Raw genomic sequence first — 19,222 nt, 5'->3', positions numbered from 1 at the left:
GGAGCCGTGGGCCCCCCACACTACATGGCGGCGCGGCCAGGCCATGGGCCGCGCCGCCCTAGGGTGTGGGCCCACCCTGGGTCCTCCTGGCTCCTCCTTCTGGCTTCCTTCGTCATCTTGAAAAATACGATTTTTGGTATAATTTCCTTCCACAGTTGATCTTCCGAAATATTGCGTTCTGACGGTGCTTTTTCCCGCAATCCCGGGCTCCGGTGCTTGATCCTCCAATAATGATGAAACATGCAAAATAGATGAAATAACATAAGTATTGTGTCCCAATATGAAATATATCAATGAATAACAGCAAATTATGATATAAAATAGTGATGCAAATTGGACGTATCAACTCCCCCCAAGCTTAGACTTCGCTTGTCCCCAAGCGAAACTGAGCTCGATAGACAGGACCACATGTTTATGGAGTGAAGAGTCGATAAATAAAATACGGACAAGAAGCATCATATTCATTCGCACAAGACATTATAGTAGACAACTTCCTCATATAACTCAACTTGAAACAAGTATAAGGTAATCACAAATAAAGGTGCATAAGAAATGATAGTTGGTGATGGCAAACTTCTGCTCTTGGTCGTAGAACAATTAACAAATTATATTTATCTCATTGAGCAGCGCTCTCATGTTAAAGTTTATAAGGCACAACTTGCATACTCAATCATAATGGTCTCCTCATAATCATTGATAACTTGCAAAGCTATATTCATTCAGATAAAACTTGTACTAAACAAGGAAGAATAAAAGACATGATGAAGTAAATCACAATATAATGGTTTGATCACAACAACTCAAATGCTTGCTTGAGATGGAGGGAAATAGGTTTACTGACTCAACATAAAGTAAAAGACAGGCCCTTCGCAGAGGGAAGCAGGGATTAAATCATGTGCTAGAGCTTTTTCAGTTTTGAAATCATATAGAGATAATAAAAGTAACATTTTGAGAAGTGTTCGTTGTTGTCAACGATCAGAAGCGGGTACTCTAACCCCCTTGCCAAACAAACGTTCAAAGAGCGGCTCCCATATTATTTTCATTTTGTGTGGCACTCCTTCCAACCTTTTCTTTCACAAACCATGGCTAACCGAATCCTCGGGTGCCTGCCAACAATCTCATACCATGAAGGAGTGCCTTTTTATTTTGGTTTTATTATGATGATGACACTCCCCCCAACCTTTGCTTACACAAGCCATGGCTAACCGAATCCTTCAAATGCCGTCCATCAATCACATACCATGGAGGAGTGTCTATTTAGTTTAATTAATTTGGGACTGGGAATCCCATTGGCAGCTCTTTTTGCAAAATTATTGGATAAGCGGATGAAGCCACTAGTCCATTGGTGAAAGTTGCCCAACAAGATTGAAAGATAAAACACCACATACTTCCTCATGAGCTATAAAACATTGACACAAATAAGAGATACTAAGTTTTGAATTGTTTAAAGGTAGCACATGAAGTATTTACTTGGAATGGCAGAAAATACCATGTAGTAGGTAGGTATGGTGGACACAAATGACATAGGTTTGGGTTAAGGTTTGGATGCACGAGAAGTATTCCCTCTCAGTACAGGTCTTTGGCTAGCAAGGTTAATTAGCAAGCATGAGAGTCGAGGGAAACAAACAAATATACATGTGATAGAAACAATCATGCATCTTCCTCGTAAGCACAAACAATTTTAACTTCAGAATAATAAGCTATGAGCTAACAAGAAAGAAAGACAATGAAACAACTACATGTATTTCTCTTTTCTATTTAAACCTCAAAGTGTTGTTGCTATTGACCAATGCTAAGTTTGCCAAAACCAAATAGATTTATTCAATGCTCCCAAAGTGATACCAATACTAACAACAAGGTAAATCATATAATAGCGATTGCAAACTAAAATAAGATGTGCAATATGTAAATGATAAGACTTCTCATTAATATTCCATAACGATAACTCACACCAAGGGATACATAGACAACCAACTAAAGGAGAGATACTTCCACACTGCAACCCATCTTATATGATAACTTCCCTACTCATGATATGACACTACTTGACAATGAAAAGTAAAAGGTAGTGATAATGTGATACTGCGGCACTCCCCCAAGCTTGGAACAAACCAAGGGGATGCCAATACCGATGATGAATTACTCCTGCGGTGGTGGTGATGATGAATTCCTGATAAGCTTCTCAACGAGTTCCTTTAGCTTCAGTTTTTCAGCTTGGCAATTCTGCACTAAAACTCGAAGATATTCATTGTTATCTGAAGTTGGCGATGATGACCTTGTGATGCGAATCGAATGGTATTCCAGTAATCTTCGGAGACGGCAATTCTCCTCTTGGAGTATCTCCACTTCTCTTCTCAGAGCCCGATATTGATCACAAAACTCATCGGTAGTCCGTAGAGCTTCCTCCAACACAGGGAAGGAGTCGAGGCTACGAGCGGGTGGTAAAGGTCCCTGCAAGTTATGAGAAAAAGAACGTCAAGCGTCAACAGATCCCACCAAGATTTGCTTGCTCCCAATGGCTTGCTGCTCTTGTCTTGATGGCACCCTCTTCACTTCTTCCTCCGAAAGCCCCTTGCCCTTGTTGTTGGAGGCCATGGTGCTTCTAGACCGAAAACAGATCCTGGTAGAAACAGCTCGAAACAAAACACGTCGAGAAAACGATATACGGACCTCCAGGGGTCCGGGGGATTATATAGCAAAAAATTTCGCGACATAAGGAAAGTACCAGATCGAACCAGAGTCGGAAAGGGGCGACGAGGCGGCCAGACCATAGGGCGGTGCGGGCCCAGGTCAGGCCGCGCCGGCCTATGGTGGCACGCCCTCGTGCGTCCTTTCCATTCCGTTTCGAACTCGCAATTTTTCATATTTTCCAAAAACAGCAAAAATATTGTTCGGAAGGTAAATTGCGAACTTTTCATTACCAGTACTGTTACCTATTCAAAGTCGAGTTCGCGGATCGTCAATGTGCCCTTTGATGAAAGCCTCCGGTGTTTCCACTTGAATAAGATCAACAACAACATGATAGGAATCACCCGAGATATAATGCTTGAGTCTTTGTCCATTCACCACGTGCGTAGCATTGCCTTGGAGAGAGCTAATTTTAAGTGCTCCGAACGATACACCTCCTCGACAACATATGGTCCTTCCCATTTTGAGAGTAATTTCCCTGCAAAGAATCTGAGACGAGACCGATACAATAGGACTTTATCCCCAATATTAAATTCTCTTTTGATAAACCTTCTATCATGCCATTTTTTAACTTTCTCTTTAAAGAGTTTAGCATTTTCATAAGCTTCACTTCTCCATTCATCTAGAGAACTTAATTGCAACAACCTCTTATCACCGCAAGTTTAGGATCTTTATTTAATTCTCTAACAGCCCAATAAGCTTTGTGCTCTAGTTCTAAAGGTAAATGACAAGCTTTCCCATAAACCATTTTATAAGGTGACATTCCCATGGGATTTTTATAAGCAGTTCTATAAGCCCATAGTGCATCCTTCAATTTACTAGCCCAATTCTTTCTAGTTTTATTAACAGTCTTTCCCAAAATAGATTTAATCTCTCTATTTGATAATTCTACTTGACCACTAGTTTGAGGATGATAAGGAAGCAATTCTATGATTAATACTATACCTAGCAAGAGTTTTTCTAAAACCTCCATGAATAAAATGAGAACCTCCATCACCATAATATATCTAGGCACTCCAAATCTAGGAAAAATAATGTCTAAAAGCATTCTTAAAGAGGTCTCACCATCAGCACTTTTTGTAGGTATGGCTTCCACCCATTTAGTAACATAATCAACAGCAACAAGTATATGAGTGTTACCTTCTGAAGACGGAAAAGGTCCCATGAAGTCAAATCCCCAACAATCGAATGGTTCAATAACAAGAGTATAATTCATAGGCATTTCATTACGTCTGGAGATATTACCAACCCTTTGGCATTCATCACAAGATAAAATAAACTTTCTCGCATCCTTGAAGAGAGTTGGCCAATAAAAACCTGATTGTAAAACCTTTTGCGCGGTTCTTTCTCCCGTGATGTCCTCCATAAGCACTACCATGACATTTACTCAATATCTCTTGTTGTTCATATTCGGGAACACATCTTCGCATAATACCATCCACTCCTTCTTTATATAAGTGTGGGTCATCCCAAAAATAATGCCTCAAGTCATAAAAGAATTTCCTCCTTTGCTGAGCTGAAAAGGTTGGAGGCAAGTACTTAGAAACAATAAAGTTAGCATAATCAGCATACCAAGGACTGTCTCGCGAGCTCACCTTTATTACAGCCAATTGTTCATTTGGAAAACTATCATTAACAGAACAGATCATAAGCAATATTTTCCAATCTAGACAAATTATCAAAGAACAGGATTATCAAGACCTTTCCTATCTACAATATGTAAATCAAATTCTTGCAACAGAAGTACCCATCTAATAAGCCTCGCTTAGCATCTTTCTTTGTCATAAGGTATCTAATTGCAGCATGATCAAGATGAATAGTAACTTTTGAATCAACAATATAAGATCTAAATTTATCGCAAGCAAAAACTACAGCTAACAGCTTCTTTTTCAGTTGTAGCATAATTTCTTTGAGCAGCATCAAGAGTTTTACTAGCATAATGAATAACATTCAGTTTTTTATCTACTCGTCATTCAAGAACAGCGCCTACAAGAAAATCACTAGCATCACACATAATTTCAAAGGGTAAGTTCCAATCAGGAGGTTCAACTATAGGAGCAGTTTTAAGGCTTTCTTACGAAGTTTCAAAAGCTTCCTTACAATCGTCATCAAAAACAAATGGTACATCTTTTTGAAGAAGATTAGTAAGAGGTTTTGAAATCTTGGAGAAATCTTTAATAAACCTCCTATAAAACCCAAAGATGACCAAGAACACTACGAATACCTTTAACATCCCTGATAGGGCATCTTCTCAATTGCTTCGACTTTAGCTCTATCGACTTCAATACCTCTCTCAGAAATTTTATGTCCCAATACAATTCCTTCATTAACCATAAAGTGGCATTTCTCCAAATTAAGAACAAGGTTAGTTTCTTCACATCTCTGCAAAACTTTATCAAGGTTTCGCAGTAACTATCAAAAGAATTCCCATAGACGGAAAAATCATCCATGAATACCTCTACAATACTTTCACAAAAACCATGAAAAATAGCAGACATGCATCTTTGAAAAGTAGCAGGAGCATTACATAAACCAAAAGGCATACGTCTATAAGCATAAGTTCCATAGGGACAAGTGAAAGTGGTTTTCTCTTGATCTTTAGCTTTAACAAAGAATTTGTGAAAACCTGCAATAACCATCAAGAAAGCAAAAATGAGTATTTTTAGACAATCTTTCTAGCATTTGATCAATAAATGGTAAAGGGTAATGATCTTTCTTAGTAACTTTATTAACTTTTCGAAAATCAATGCACATTCTATACCCTACAACTACTCTTTGAGGGATGAGCTCATCATTATCATTAGGCACAACAGTCATTCCTCCTTTCTTGGGAACGCAATGCACAGGACTAACCCATCTACTATCAAGAATAGGATATATAATACCAGCTTCAAGAAGTCTTAATACCTCATTCCTTACCACTTCCTTCATCTTCGGAATTAGACGACGCTGAGGTTCAACAACAGGCTTTGCATCATCTTCCATATTAATAGCATGTTGGCAAATAGAAGGAGAAATCCCCTTCAAATCATCAAGAGTGTAGCCAATAGCTACCAAGCTGTGTTTCTTCAATATTTCCAATAATCTTTCTTCCTCAATCTCTAAAAGCTTAGAACTAATAATAACAGGATATATTTTCTTATCATCAATATGAGCATATTTAAGATTATCAGGTAAAGGCTTTAAATCAAAAACAGGATCTTCCTTTGGTGGCGGTGTTGTACCCAAATCTTCCACCGGTAAATCATGCTTGAGAATAGGTTGGCGGAGAAAAATTTCCTCAAGCTCATCTCTTTCCTTCCTAAAAACTTCACTCTCGCTATCCTCCAAATGTTGTTGCAAAGGATTGTTAGGAACAAGAACAATAGATGCACATTGCTCCATTTTAAAATCATCACTAGGCAAATCAGCTTTATAAGGAATTTTGGTAAATTTAGAGAAGTTGAACTCATAAGATTCACCAGCAAATTTAGTCAAAATTTTCTCTTTCTTGCAATCTATAATAGCTCCACAAGTATTTAGAAAAGGTCTACCAAAAATAATAGGACAATAATCACTAGCAGTGAACCAAGTACCAAAAAGTCAGCAGGATATTTAATCTTACCGCATAAAACTTCCACATCTCGAACAATACCAATTGGAGAAATAGTTTCTCTGTTAGCCAGCTGAATAACCACATCAATATCTTCAAGTTCGCAAGAATCAATTTCGTGCATAATCTCCGTGTAAAGCTCATAAGGAATAGCACTAACACTTGCACCAATATCACATAATCCATAATAGCAATGATCACCAATTCTAACAGATAGCATAGGTACACTAGCTTGTTTGGGTTTATTAGGATGTGAAACAATATTAGAAGCATCTTCACAGAAAATAATATGACCATCCTCCACATTTTCAGTCACAAGATCTTTAACTATTGCAACAAAGCAGGTTCAACTTTTATTTGTTCTTCGTGTTCTACAGTTTCTTTTCACTTTTATGAACCGCACTATTTATAACAGAGTACTCCTTCATTTTAGCAGGGAAAGGAGTTTTTTCAATATAAGCTTCAGGAATAACATGATCAGCAGTTTCAACTACAACACATTTATTAATAGATGAATCAATTTTATCTTTATATGGTTCATGATACTTATCAAAATTCTTCTTTGGCAATTCATAATGAGAGGCAAAAGCTTTATAAAGATTTGCAGCAACTTGAGAATCAAGACCATATGTAGCACTCATATTACGAAATTTATCAGTATCCATAAAAGCTTCAATGCATTTATAATCATAAATTATACCTGATTCTCTATCCTTGTCATTCTCCCAACCTTCAGTATTTTCTTGGATCTGATCAAGAAGATCCCTTTTAAACTCTTCTTTGTTGCGTGTAAATGATCCAGAACAAGAAGTATCCAGCAAAGTCTTGTCTTGAAAAGAAAGTCTTGCATAGAAATTATCAATAATAACATTACCAGGAAGCTCATGAATGGGGCATTTGAGCATTAAAGACTTCAATCTCCCCCAAGCTTGGGCAATACTCTCTCCATCATGAGGCCAAAAATTATATATGCGATTCCGATCCTTGTGAATTTCACTTGGAGGATAGAACTTAGAATAAAAACGTGGGACAATATCATTCCATTCAAGAGAATCCCCATTATCCAAGAATTTATACCAATGCGCCGCCTTACTGCATAACGATAAAGAGAATAGTTTCTTCCTCACTTCATCCATAGCAATACCTGCACACTTGAATAAACCGCATAATTCATGTAAGAACAATAAATGATCTCCGTGGTGGACAGTTCCATCCCCTTCATAGCGGTTATCCATAACACGTTCAATAATTTTCATATGTATTTTATATGGTATCACTTCCTCACCTGGCGCCTCATCCACTACCGTTGCAGTAGTAGTAGATTTCCCAAATAAAAATTGAAGAGAAGATCTCTCCATAATGACTTATAGCAGCAGGCAGAAATAAAATCAGCACAACAGTAAAGGTTTTCCTTACCAATTCCACTTACCAATAGCGCTTCACTCCCCGGCAACGGCGCCAGAAAATAGTCTTGATGACCCACAAGTATAGGGTGTATCGTAGTATTTTCGATAAGTAAGAATGTCGATCCCAACGAGGAGCAGAAGGTGTTGACAAGCAGTTTCATGAAGGATTCACCGTAAATGCTCACAAACAAGTATTCAGGGGTTTTGATGTAACAGCTTGAATAAAGTACGAGTAAGTAAAGTGCGAGAGTAACAATTGCAGCGAGTGGCCCAATCCTTTTTAGCACAAAGGACAAGCCGGTTTGTTTACTTATAATTACCAAACGTTCTCGAGGACACACGGGATTTTAGTCTAGTGCTTTCGCTACATACGGCTAAATAATCTTCATTGTTATGATAAGTGTTGTGTGGGTGAACCTATGCTAATGTACCGCCCTTCCTAGGACTAATACATACTTGTGATTATACCCCTTGCAAGCATCCGCAACTACAAGAAAGTAATTAAGAATAAATCTAACCACAGCCTTAAACTCGAGATCCTCGCGATCCCTCCCCGCATCGATATACCAACGGGCTTTAGGTTTCGTCACTCCGGCAACCCCGCAATTAGCAAATGAATACAAGATGCATTCCCCTAGGCCCATAAATGGTGAAGTGTCATGTAGTCGACGTTCACATGACACCACTAGAAGAATAACACCACAACTTAAGTATCATACCATTGAATATTACTCAACCATAGTTCACTACTAACATTTAGACTTCACCCATGTCCTCAAGAACTAAACGAACTACTCACTAGACATCATATGGAACATGATCAGAGGTGATATGATGATGAATAACAATCTGAACATAAACTTGGTTCAATGGTTTCACTCAATAGCATCAACAACAAGTAGAGATCGATACCGGGAGAGTTTCCCCTATCAAACAATCAAGATCAAACCCAAATTGCTACAGCGGTGACGAGGTGCTGCGGAGGAGACGGCGGTGATGATGGTGGAGATGATGATGATGGTGATGGAGATGATGTCCAGCTCGATGACGGTGATGATGGCGTCGATTTCCCCCTCCCGGAGGGAATTTCCCGGCGGATTCCTGCCCGCCGGAGAGCTCTTTTCTCTCTCGGTGTTCTCCGCCCCGTAGAGGCGGCTGTAACTCCCCGTGAGGAACCCTCTGTGGCTTAGGTCTTCGGGACGAAGGGTTTCGCGAAGAAAAGGAGGCGAAAGGAGCCGTGGGCCCCCCACACTACATGGCGGCGCGGCCAGGCCATGGGCCGCGCCGCCCTAGGGTGTGGGCCCACCCCTGGGTCCTCCCGGCTCCTCCTTCCTGGCTTCCTTCGTCATCTTGAAAAATAGGATTTTTGGTATAATTTCCTTCCACAGTTGATCTTCCGAAATATTGCGTTCTGACGGTGCTTTTTCCCGCAGAATCCTGGCTCCGGTGCTTGATCCTCCAATAATGATGAAACATGCAAAATAGATGAAATAACATAAGTATTGTGTCCCAATATGAAATATATCAATGAATAACAGCAAATTATGATATAAAATAGTGATGCAAATTGGACGTATCAACGTCCTTCTCCCCGTTCCAGCGGGCAGCGGAAGTAGTAGCTCCTCCTTGAATCCCAAGCAAAGACGACGGCGTGGTGGCGGTGGCGATGGAGATCTCCCGGCGGAGCTTCGCTAAGCTGCCATGGGAGAGGTGGAGGAGGTGGAGCGGCTAGGGTTTGGGAGAGGGGGTGGCCGGCCACTATGGGGTGCGGCCAAGGTGGTGGTGTTGTGGTGGCCGGCCCCCTCCCCTTGGCCCCTCTTTATATAGGTGGAACCCCCAAGTGTTGGACTACAAGTCTTCGAATAAGACCCCAACCCAAAACCTTCCATGTGTAGGGAAACCTACCCAAGGTGGGATTCCCACCTCAAGTGGGACTCCCACCTTTCCATGAGGGGGGGTGGCCGGCCCCCTTGGTGGAGTCCACTTGGGACTCCACCCCTCTAGGGTTGGCCGGCCATGGTGGTGGAGTCCCTTCGGACTCCGCCTTCCAAAGTGATTTCTTCCGGACTTTTCTAGAACCTTCCATAAATGCACCGGATCATTTTCAAACTTATAAAATGACTTCCTATATATGAATCTTATTCTCCGACCATTCCTAACTCCTCGTGATGTCCGGGATCCCATCCGAGACTTCGAACAAAACTTCAAACTCCATTCCTTATTCAAGTTCTACTAATACGACATCAAACCTTAAGTGTGTCACCCTACGGTTCGCGAACTATGTAGACATGGTTGAGAACTCTCTCCGACCAATAACCAATAGCGGGATCTGGAGATCCATAATGGCTCCCACATATTCAATGATGACTTAGTGATCGAATGAACCATTCACATACGATACCAATTCCCTTTGTCACGCGATATTTTACTTGTCCGAGGTTTGATCATCGGTATCACTCTATACCTTGTTCAACCTCGTCTCCTGACAAGTACTCTTTTCTCGCACCGTGGTATGTGGTCTCTTATGAACTTATTCATATGCGTGCAAGCTAATTAGATGACATTCCACCGAGAGGGCCCAGAGTATATCTATCCGTCATCGGGATGGACAAATCCCACTGTTGATCCATATGCCTCAACTCATACTTTCCGGATACTTAATCCCACCTTTATAACCACCCATTTACGCAGTGGCGTTTGATGTAATCAAAGTATCTTTCCGGTATAAGTGATTTACATGATCTTATGGTCGAAAGGACTAGGTAACTATGTATTGAAAGCTTATAGCAAATAACTTAATGACGTGATCTTATGCTACGCTTAAATGGGTGTGTCCATTACATCATTCATATAATGATATAACCTTGTTTTAATAACATCCAATGTTCATGATTATGAAACTAATCATCTATTAATCAACAAGCTAGTTAAGAGGCTTACTAGGGACTCATAGTTGTTTACATAACACACATGTATCAATGTTTCGGTAAATACAATTATAGCATGGTATATAAACATTTATCATAAACACAAAGATATATATAATAACCACTTTTATTATTGCCTCTTGGGCATATCTCCAACAATAACAAAATATCGTGGGTCTAAAAATACGTTATTAGCATGTTATAGCGTGCTATTAACGCGAATAGCGCTATAGCGCCGAAATAGCGTAGCGTCGGCTCTCCAGATATGCTATAGCGTGCTATTAGCGTTGGAATAGCGCGCTATTTTTTTTCCATGATACAACATAAGATGATTGAACTGTAGCTAGCATACGAAAAACGAACACACATTCTGGCCAAACAGCGAAGCTAGATAAGCATGGAGAAGATATAGGTGCAGGTCGGGAAGTGCACCTGCAAGCTTTTAGTTCTCCGCTCCGTGCATGAGTGGTGTTGTGGCCATCCCGTCAAAGAGTCAGCCATGTCCATGCCGACACTGTGCCCGCCTTCTGCCGAGTGGAGGCCCGACGAACATCCCGACCACTTTTGAGGATGGAATGGTGGTGGCCGACCTCCGCTTCTGCCGTTCCGTTGCCCGAACGAGCGCGGGTCCATCGGTGTCCGACCGTCCGTTATTAGAAGGGCCCTTCGCTTCTACTCCAGCAAGGGCAGAAGGGCCGACAGGGGCACACGGCGTAACTATGGGAGATAGCATCAACAGATGAAGCTGTGCCCCTGCCTTCGAGCCAGATCCCTGAGAGGAGCCGACATGCATTGAGAGACTTATCTTTTGCTGTGCGCTGCCTCCTAGATTTACCCCACCGCCACCTAATTGGGGTCGTCGGCTTGCCTCCCATGCTGCTGGCTGCAGCATCTTTGGCTCCGAGACCTTCCCGTCCAAGTTCTAGACATTACGGCTTCAGTGAACCGAGCGCCGACGAGCGGCCAACTGCATCGATTAGGCAGCGGCGACCAGTAGAGTCCCGAGAGCAAGCGAGAAATAAAGGGGAGAAGGGGATCCAGAGTGACGCCAGAGACACCGGGAGTTTTTTTTTCTACAGATATTGGCCTTTTACTTGTGCGTGCATGGCATTTTTGTTCTCTTTTAACTCATGTGCATATATTAAGAAGAATCTTCTGCGCCTTGGTACTCCTGAACTCAATATTACTTAGTCCGACATTAGATTAAAAAATAGTGTATCAATCCCTAGGTTTTTTTTGAGGCAAATGTATCAATCCCTAGGTTACATACAGGTCCGGAGGAGAAGTTTCCTTCAAGTTGTTCATTCCAAATTTATTATTTTTTTCCTAAGCTGCATACTTTTAAATTTATGTACGAAAGAAGGAACGCACTTATATGCGTGAATCTTCTACATGCAAGAATTTGTGAAATTTTTCGAGGCTTGCCGGCAATCTTCGAAAAATGGTGTAGAACCCTAGCCTTTTGGTGCCAAACCCTAGACTTATCTTTTACATCTACTTTTTTTTTTCTTTTGCTTCTATACTTTTCCCTTTCCCAAGTTTTCATTAAAAGCGAGAATTCTTTCTCAGCTCCCATTCACAATTATTTGTAAAGCCTAAAAATATTATCGTTCCGTACGTCTGTACATGGGTCTCACGGGATCGTCGCCAAGGCGACAGGGCGCGGGAGCGGGCCGCTGATGGGGCGCGAGAAAGGGCCTAGCGCGCGGGGGTGGCGCCGCCGGTGGAGCGCCGGCCGCCTAGCCGCAGTCACCATCACGGGTAATAAATTTCCTATTGATTAGGGCAGTGTAATCTCTTTTTTTTAGGAAGGATCCGACTGATATATTCAAGAAACTCAGAACAAATTACAAGAAGGTCCAAAAGTAAAAAAATTACAGAAAGACCCAGAAATTTGCACCGAGCACCCTGAGATGCCTGAAGAAAACGCAATCGGATCCACGCCACGCCCCAAGAGCTCCTAGATGATGTCGGAGTCGCCGTACAGCCAGCCGCCGGGAAGAAGCCGCCACCACACGTTGTAGATGACCGCAGTAGCCGTTCGCTGCCCAGCGACGAAACCACCGGAGTTGGGTGAGAGGCTAAAGTTTTTGGAATACCTTGAAGGCATCATATAGGAATGCATCCCCGCCATCTGCCCAGGGGGGACAAAATCAGCTACTCCCAATAGAGAAGATGGAACAGTAGGTGCACAATGGGTATTATATTCCTAAAAATAGTAGAATCTAAGTGTGCTTAGGAATTGTATTAATGAAGATTTACATAGTGTTTCATCCATGATAGTTTTTCATTTCACTTCTAAAGATGCTTAATATAGTGTTTTGTAATTGTTTACCGGGGCCTGAGCCACTCATGTGCTACTACTATTCCGTTCGTGAATTTGTTTGCTTTATCCTAATTTCATTTACCCCACTTTGTTTTGAATAAAACCTGAAAAACACATTAATATTTTTCTACTTAATTTTTTCTTTTTATAAATCGTAAATCGATGCGAACTTTACGGGGTCGTGCACCAAGATGCACATCAAAATCTAGTTTGGACAGAAACGATAGCAGAAGCTGCGCAGACGCGCCACCATGAACATGTCACATGTTGGAAGGACGCGTTGGTCTAGATATCTAGTTGTGGCCAGTAACACGCATCTTGCTACCCGTGTGTGACTGAAACTATTTTCTGCTTGCGTTAGTAATCCAGTCGCATCGGGTATAGATCTAGGGCATCTAAGCGGGTCTAACACATTTCTGATACGACTTGTGTCTGTGATGTATGGTGTCCTTTTGGGTTAGACGCTGCTCAAACTGATTGACATTTTTTTTAAAAAAAGTTCATTCATAAGTAATATAGTCTACATTGATTCAAAAAGGTAAATAAAAACTCTAAAAAATAAACGAGGCCGAGCCCAAGCCTATCCTACTTGTCGTCGTCCTTGTTCTACGTTAGGTCGACGAACGGAGGCATCACCCACGGTCAATACGGTGCCGACGCAAGCAGGTACGAAAGCTGCGGTGGAGGAGGAGTAGGAGGTGTTGCCGCCGGTGGCTGCTGACCATAGGGCACCTAGGAAGGCAACAAGCACGCCGTTGGTGGTGGTGGGTGATAGGTCGGGGCTTGCACAACGGTGACCACATCGGCAGTGTCGACGACATGCGCGATGCCTCCATAGCCGCCCTCAGGGCCTCCTCGTCCGAGAGGCCAGGAGGCATGACCGACGAGGCATTGTGTGGCGGCGCTTGTGGAAGAGGCGTCGAAGCCTGCTCCTACGAGGCTTTATGGGCGAACCTCATTGCCTCCTCCTCGTCCACGCCTTCCGGCATGAGGGGGAGCTCGTCCACCTTGCCCTCCTCTTTGCCCTTCTCGGCGAGGTACACGAGGTAGCCGAGGTAGTCCTCGGTGTCGTTCCGCTCCTCCTAGCCCGAGTTTTGTCGCAGCCAACAATGGCCTCATCCTCCTCTTCTTCGTCGTCCTCCTCCATCACCGGCGCGAGCAGAGCGGAGTAGTTGTACTCATCGCCACCGAGAAACCCCGCTCGACGCGTCGGATCCCATTCGAGGTGGCCGAACAAGTCCCACATGGGCAAGTTAATGTTGTACGTCGGGTCGAGGAGGAGGTCGTGGCAGAAGGGTCTACTTTGGCACGGGCGGCATGGGTCCACCCAGGGAAGCATGGCTTGCGCTCCCTACACAGGGCCCGAGCCACATCGACCGTGAAGGAGACGCGGACGCGCAACTTCTTTCAGCGCCAACGTTCCGGCCTCACGGTCGTTCTTCGTTTACCACCATGGCCATCCCTTGCACATGGCTAAGGTCGCGACACATGTTCTGTGCGTACGAAGGAGAAAGGGTGGGCGGGAAGGCGAGTTGGAGGATACTTGGGGTGGCAATGGCGAGGCAATGTCAATGCCCTAAAAAAAGATAGAAGGCGGCCTCTATTAGTTTATGCGCCGGTTTCCAAAGGTTTACCATATATGGCGGAACAGAAGCCCAACCGCCGTATCCCAATCCTGACGCTGCCGTTAAGCTGAAGCGTGATCATTAATGACGCCGTAGTGACTACACGCCCAAAAGGGAAGCATGTGGCCGCACATAAGGGCATCTCCAACCATGCGACCCAAACAGACTTTTGGGCCATTTGAGTGGCCGAGCGGACACCCGGACAGCAGCTCGCGTCCGCATGTCCGTTTGGGTCGCACGCGGCGCCCAACGCGCGGACGCACCGCATATGTAATAATAAAAACAAAAATGAAAATGAAAAGGAAAACAACAAAAAATAAATTTAAACTACTGGTTAATTAAACTTAGCCCTATTTTGGGCAATTTTTACAGCCCTATATGGGCTTTAAACTAAAAAAAGCAAACCCTAGCCAGGGTTTGCGAGCACGGTGGCCGCCGGCAAGATTACTCCCAGAGTACTCGCTGTCGTCGCCGTCGATGAGGACGACGCCCCGGCGGCGACGCGCTGTTCCGGCTCGAATGCCGGAGGGCGCCGGGACTCCGGCCAGGGTGACCACCGCGCCCTTTCCCAGGCGGAGTGCGGGTCCGGAGGGCTCGTCGGCCTGCGCAGCCGTGCCCTCCGCGCGGACTCCTGCCGGAGCTGCTCCTCCGCTGCGGCCTGCCGCTCCGCCTCTAGCCGGAGCGCGGCCCGGCGCTCCGCGTCCGCCAGGCGCGCGGCCCGGCGCTCCGCGTCCGCCAGGCGCGCGGCCCGGCGCTCCTCCTCCTCCCGAGCGCCGCTTGGCGCGTGGCCTCCTCCTGCCGGCGCACCTTCTCGAGGAAGACCCAAGCCTCCGCCTGGGCGTCCTCCTGGGCCTTCCTGGCCGCCTCCTCCAGCGCGGAGGCGCGCAACGTCTCGGCGAGGTGCGGCCATTTGGCCAGCTCGTCGAGGTCGCGCTGCTCGCGGGACGCCGCGAGCGCCGCCTGCAGCTCCGGTCGCGTCTGGGAGTCGCCGGCGACCCCATGGCGAACGCCGCCGGCGCGACTGGCCGGCTGCTGCCGGCCTCGTGGTCGTTGGCGGACGGCTCGAACTCCCGCTTCGGGGCCATGGCGGCGCGGAAGCTTCGAGCTCGTGCGTGCGGCCGGAGTGGAGAGTGGGGACTGGATAGGGACAGTCCCCCTCCGCAGTCCACATTTAATAGGACTGTGGCACCGACAGGTGGGCCAGCCACGCGGATCAGGCGAACACGCGAGGACGCCGCGTGCCATCCGCGGCCATGCAAACCCGGCCCAGATTTGGACCGGGTTTGTGTCGTTCCGGACACCGCGGCCAGCCGCGGTTGCGGTGCGTCCCCGCGTTGGGCCGCATTTTTATCCGGCTGAACCCATCCCGACGCGCACGCGCGAGATGGGTCGCCCTGTTGGAGATGCCTAAGAGAAGTGGTGCGGCCGCCCAGATATGAAGTGATTCAGGCACTCGCTAGCTGCCAGGTGGGTCTAGGCCCGGAGGACACATACTTCTCTGCTTAATTTAAACTGCGAATGCGTCGATGCTCAGACCGCTCGACAGAGGTTTTACCCAAATTTTAACCTACCGGACACAAACATCAGTTTCTGAACAATCTACATGTGTTGTACGTGGAACGTTTGTCTGTAGTTTCAATGTTTTAGTTTCAGCTTAGGCATCTCCAACGGAACGACGCAAACGGACGTCCACGCGTGCCGAAAATACGTCTGATACCCGCTCCAGCGGGACGACGCATAGTGACGCGCCGTCTGGAGCGACGCAAACGTGACCCAAAAATGCGTCAAGTTTGCGTACGGTCCTCTCACGGGCCCGCCAGGCAGGGGCACAGATGCTTTGTCTTCCGTGGCATAACTTACGGGCGGCGTGCTGCAGCTTTTCAGGGCCGCGTTAATGGTGTGTCTCGGCTTCCGCGAGCATGCGCTGCTGGGCGGCGTCGCAGTGGCAGGACATTGAAGGTGAGATAACGTCCGAGCCTCTTAAAGGAACGTTGTCGGCGCCCATTTCTCCGATCACACCATTGCCAGAGTCCACCCAATCCAACTGACCGACACCATGGGGAAGAAATGATGGCCGTTCCGCAAGACCAAGAACGACCACGAGGCTAGCGGCTCGCGGTCCGGCAAAAATCCGCAGGCGGGCGGTACGTCCGCATCGAGTTCGCGCGCCGCCTCTCGGAGGAAAATCGCCGCTGCCATGGCCGGACGCAAACCTGCCTGGAGGAGGCTGGTACCTCAACTCCAGGCTCGTGTCGGTCCCCCCATGCCACGCGAGGGCCGAGAGCGCCATGACGAGGTACGCCGCCGCCGAGCGATCTTGTCGGCCGATCTCCGAGAAGATCTGGTGTACGCGCTCAACTCCTACAACTGGATCTCGTTAAGTTCGGGACGTGGGAGTTCGACGCGCTCCGCCGAGATGGATAACTCAGCGACCTTGACTACTTTGACCTCGAGATCGCCATGGAAGAAGACGAAAACGACGACGAGGATGAGGACGCGGGAGAGGATGAGGACGAGGAGGCGGAGCGCGCAGACAACGACCACGATGACGGCTGCCGGCTTGGGATCCGGAGACCCAGCCGCTGGACATTAGCGAGAAGGAGGCCATTGCCATGGCACTGGCCAATAGCAAGCGTGCCGCCTGAGCCACCCTCGACGCAAACGGACGCGCGGTCGATTTTGAGCATTTCGGCCGACCCGCGTCCGTTTGGACATCCGAAATGCGTCGCTCCACCGGGGATGCCCTTACATTTAATCAGCTGACCATGCTGATCGCGCGTGGGATGTCGCGAGTAATGATGACTCGGCGAGAATGTGGGGAGAAGAGGCATGAGCTAGAGGGACGAGAGCATCCCAACACGGCGACCCAAATCGAACGCGTTGAGTTGTCCGATTGTGGCCGTTTGGGTGGTCACGTGGATACACGGCCATGGCTGACAGTCCGGTTAGGTCACGCAGTTGCGCCCAACGCGCGAACGCAGCGCAAAACAAATAAATCGCAAAAAAGAAACAAAAACAAGTAAATTTAAACTAAAGTTCATTAAACTTACCCTATTTTGGGAAAATTTCACACAAAAGAAAGCCCTATATGGGCTTTAACAAAAAAGGAAACCCTAGGCTATGGTTTGGGACGCGGCCGGCGCGCCACATACTCCCAAAGAGTACATGTCGTCGTTGCCGTCGATGAGGATGACGCCCCAGCGGCGACACGATGTTCCTGCTCGACACGTCGGAGGGCGCCGGGGACTCTCCGGCCAGGGCGACCACTGCGCCCTTTCCCAGGCGGAGTGCGGGTCCGGAGGGCTCACTGGCCTGCGCAGGCATGCCAGCCGCGCCGCCTCCTTCTCCCGCTACTTCGTCGCAGCGCCCTCAAACTACGCCTTGTGCTTGAGGCGGAGGAGGCGCACCACCTCCTCCTGGAACGTGGCCTCCTCTTGCAGGTGCGCCATGGCGAGAAGGAACGCCCACACGTCGGCGTCCTCTTTGGCCTTCCTGGCCTCCTCCTCCAGCGCGGAGGTGCGCAACACCTTCAAGAGGTTCGGCCATTTGGCCTGCTCCTCGAGGTCATTCACCTCGACGGACGCCGCGAGCGCGTCGCGTAGCTCCTGTGGCGAGGCTCGCGACGTAGCAGCCGCGGGCTCATTGATGCAGAGGCCGCCGAGGCGGCGGCCTGCCCTCCTCGCCGACTCTGCGTGGCTGCGCGCGAGGCCTCGCCGTCGCCGAGGTGAAGCTGGTGCACCGGCGTGCAGCGTGCACCACCTCGAACCACATGTCCCAGTAGGGACTCTTGTGCCGCTGCGCGCGCAGCTGGATCTCCGCCAGCGGGAGCGGCCGAGATCGGCGAGGAACCGATCCGGGGCTCAGTGCCAGCAAAGTGGGGAGGTGCACGTCGCCCCACGGCATTGGGGCGCTGACCTCCCGTAAGGTCTGCGCCACCACGATGGTGATGTAGATCCGCACGCGCATCGGCGCTGGCGGCCCCATGTCGAAAGGCGCCGGCGCGGCTCGCCGGGCTACCGCCGGCCTGGTGGCCGTTCGCGCTAGGCTCGAACTTGCGCTCGGGGCCATGGCGGCGCGGAAGCTTGACCGAGCCTGCGTGCAGAGTGGCGTGGGAGTGGGGACCGGATAGGGACAGTCCGCCTCCCACCACATTTAATAGGACTCAAAGGCGTCGATAGGTGGGCCTTGGAGGCGAGCATGCAAACGCTGGAGTACGTCGCGTGCCATCTGCGGCCACGCAAACCTGGCCCAGATTTGAGCCAGGTTTGGGTCGCCTCGACACCGCGGCCATTCTCTTTTGGGATGCGTCACGGCGTTGGGCGGGATGGGTCGCCGTGTTACCGGTATGGTCAACCTTGATCTTGTTTTCACCTTAGTTTGTTTGGTGTAACTCAAGAATAAATGAAAAAAGAGGTTCAGTTGAACACCATAGAAAAGTGCTCTCTATCTTCGTCTCGATTTATTTATACATAAGGCCTAAGCCCATCTTTAAATTAATAAAGCCACAACGGTAGATAACCATACATCCGAGTTTGATACCTGACACACATAAGCAGCACAACCCACCGTCCGCTACAAGACTGAGACCTACTACACCACGACCCAGATCACACAACAACGGGGCAACCCACCCCCCCAACCTACCGACAATGTACACC

The sequence above is a fragment of the Lolium perenne genome, chromosome 1 (assembly GCF_019359855.2).
Source record: "Lolium perenne isolate Kyuss_39 chromosome 1, Kyuss_2.0, whole genome shotgun sequence".
NCBI classification, from domain to species: Eukaryota; Viridiplantae; Streptophyta; class Magnoliopsida; order Poales; family Poaceae; genus Lolium; species Lolium perenne.
This window is presented reverse-complemented; position numbering follows the sequence as displayed.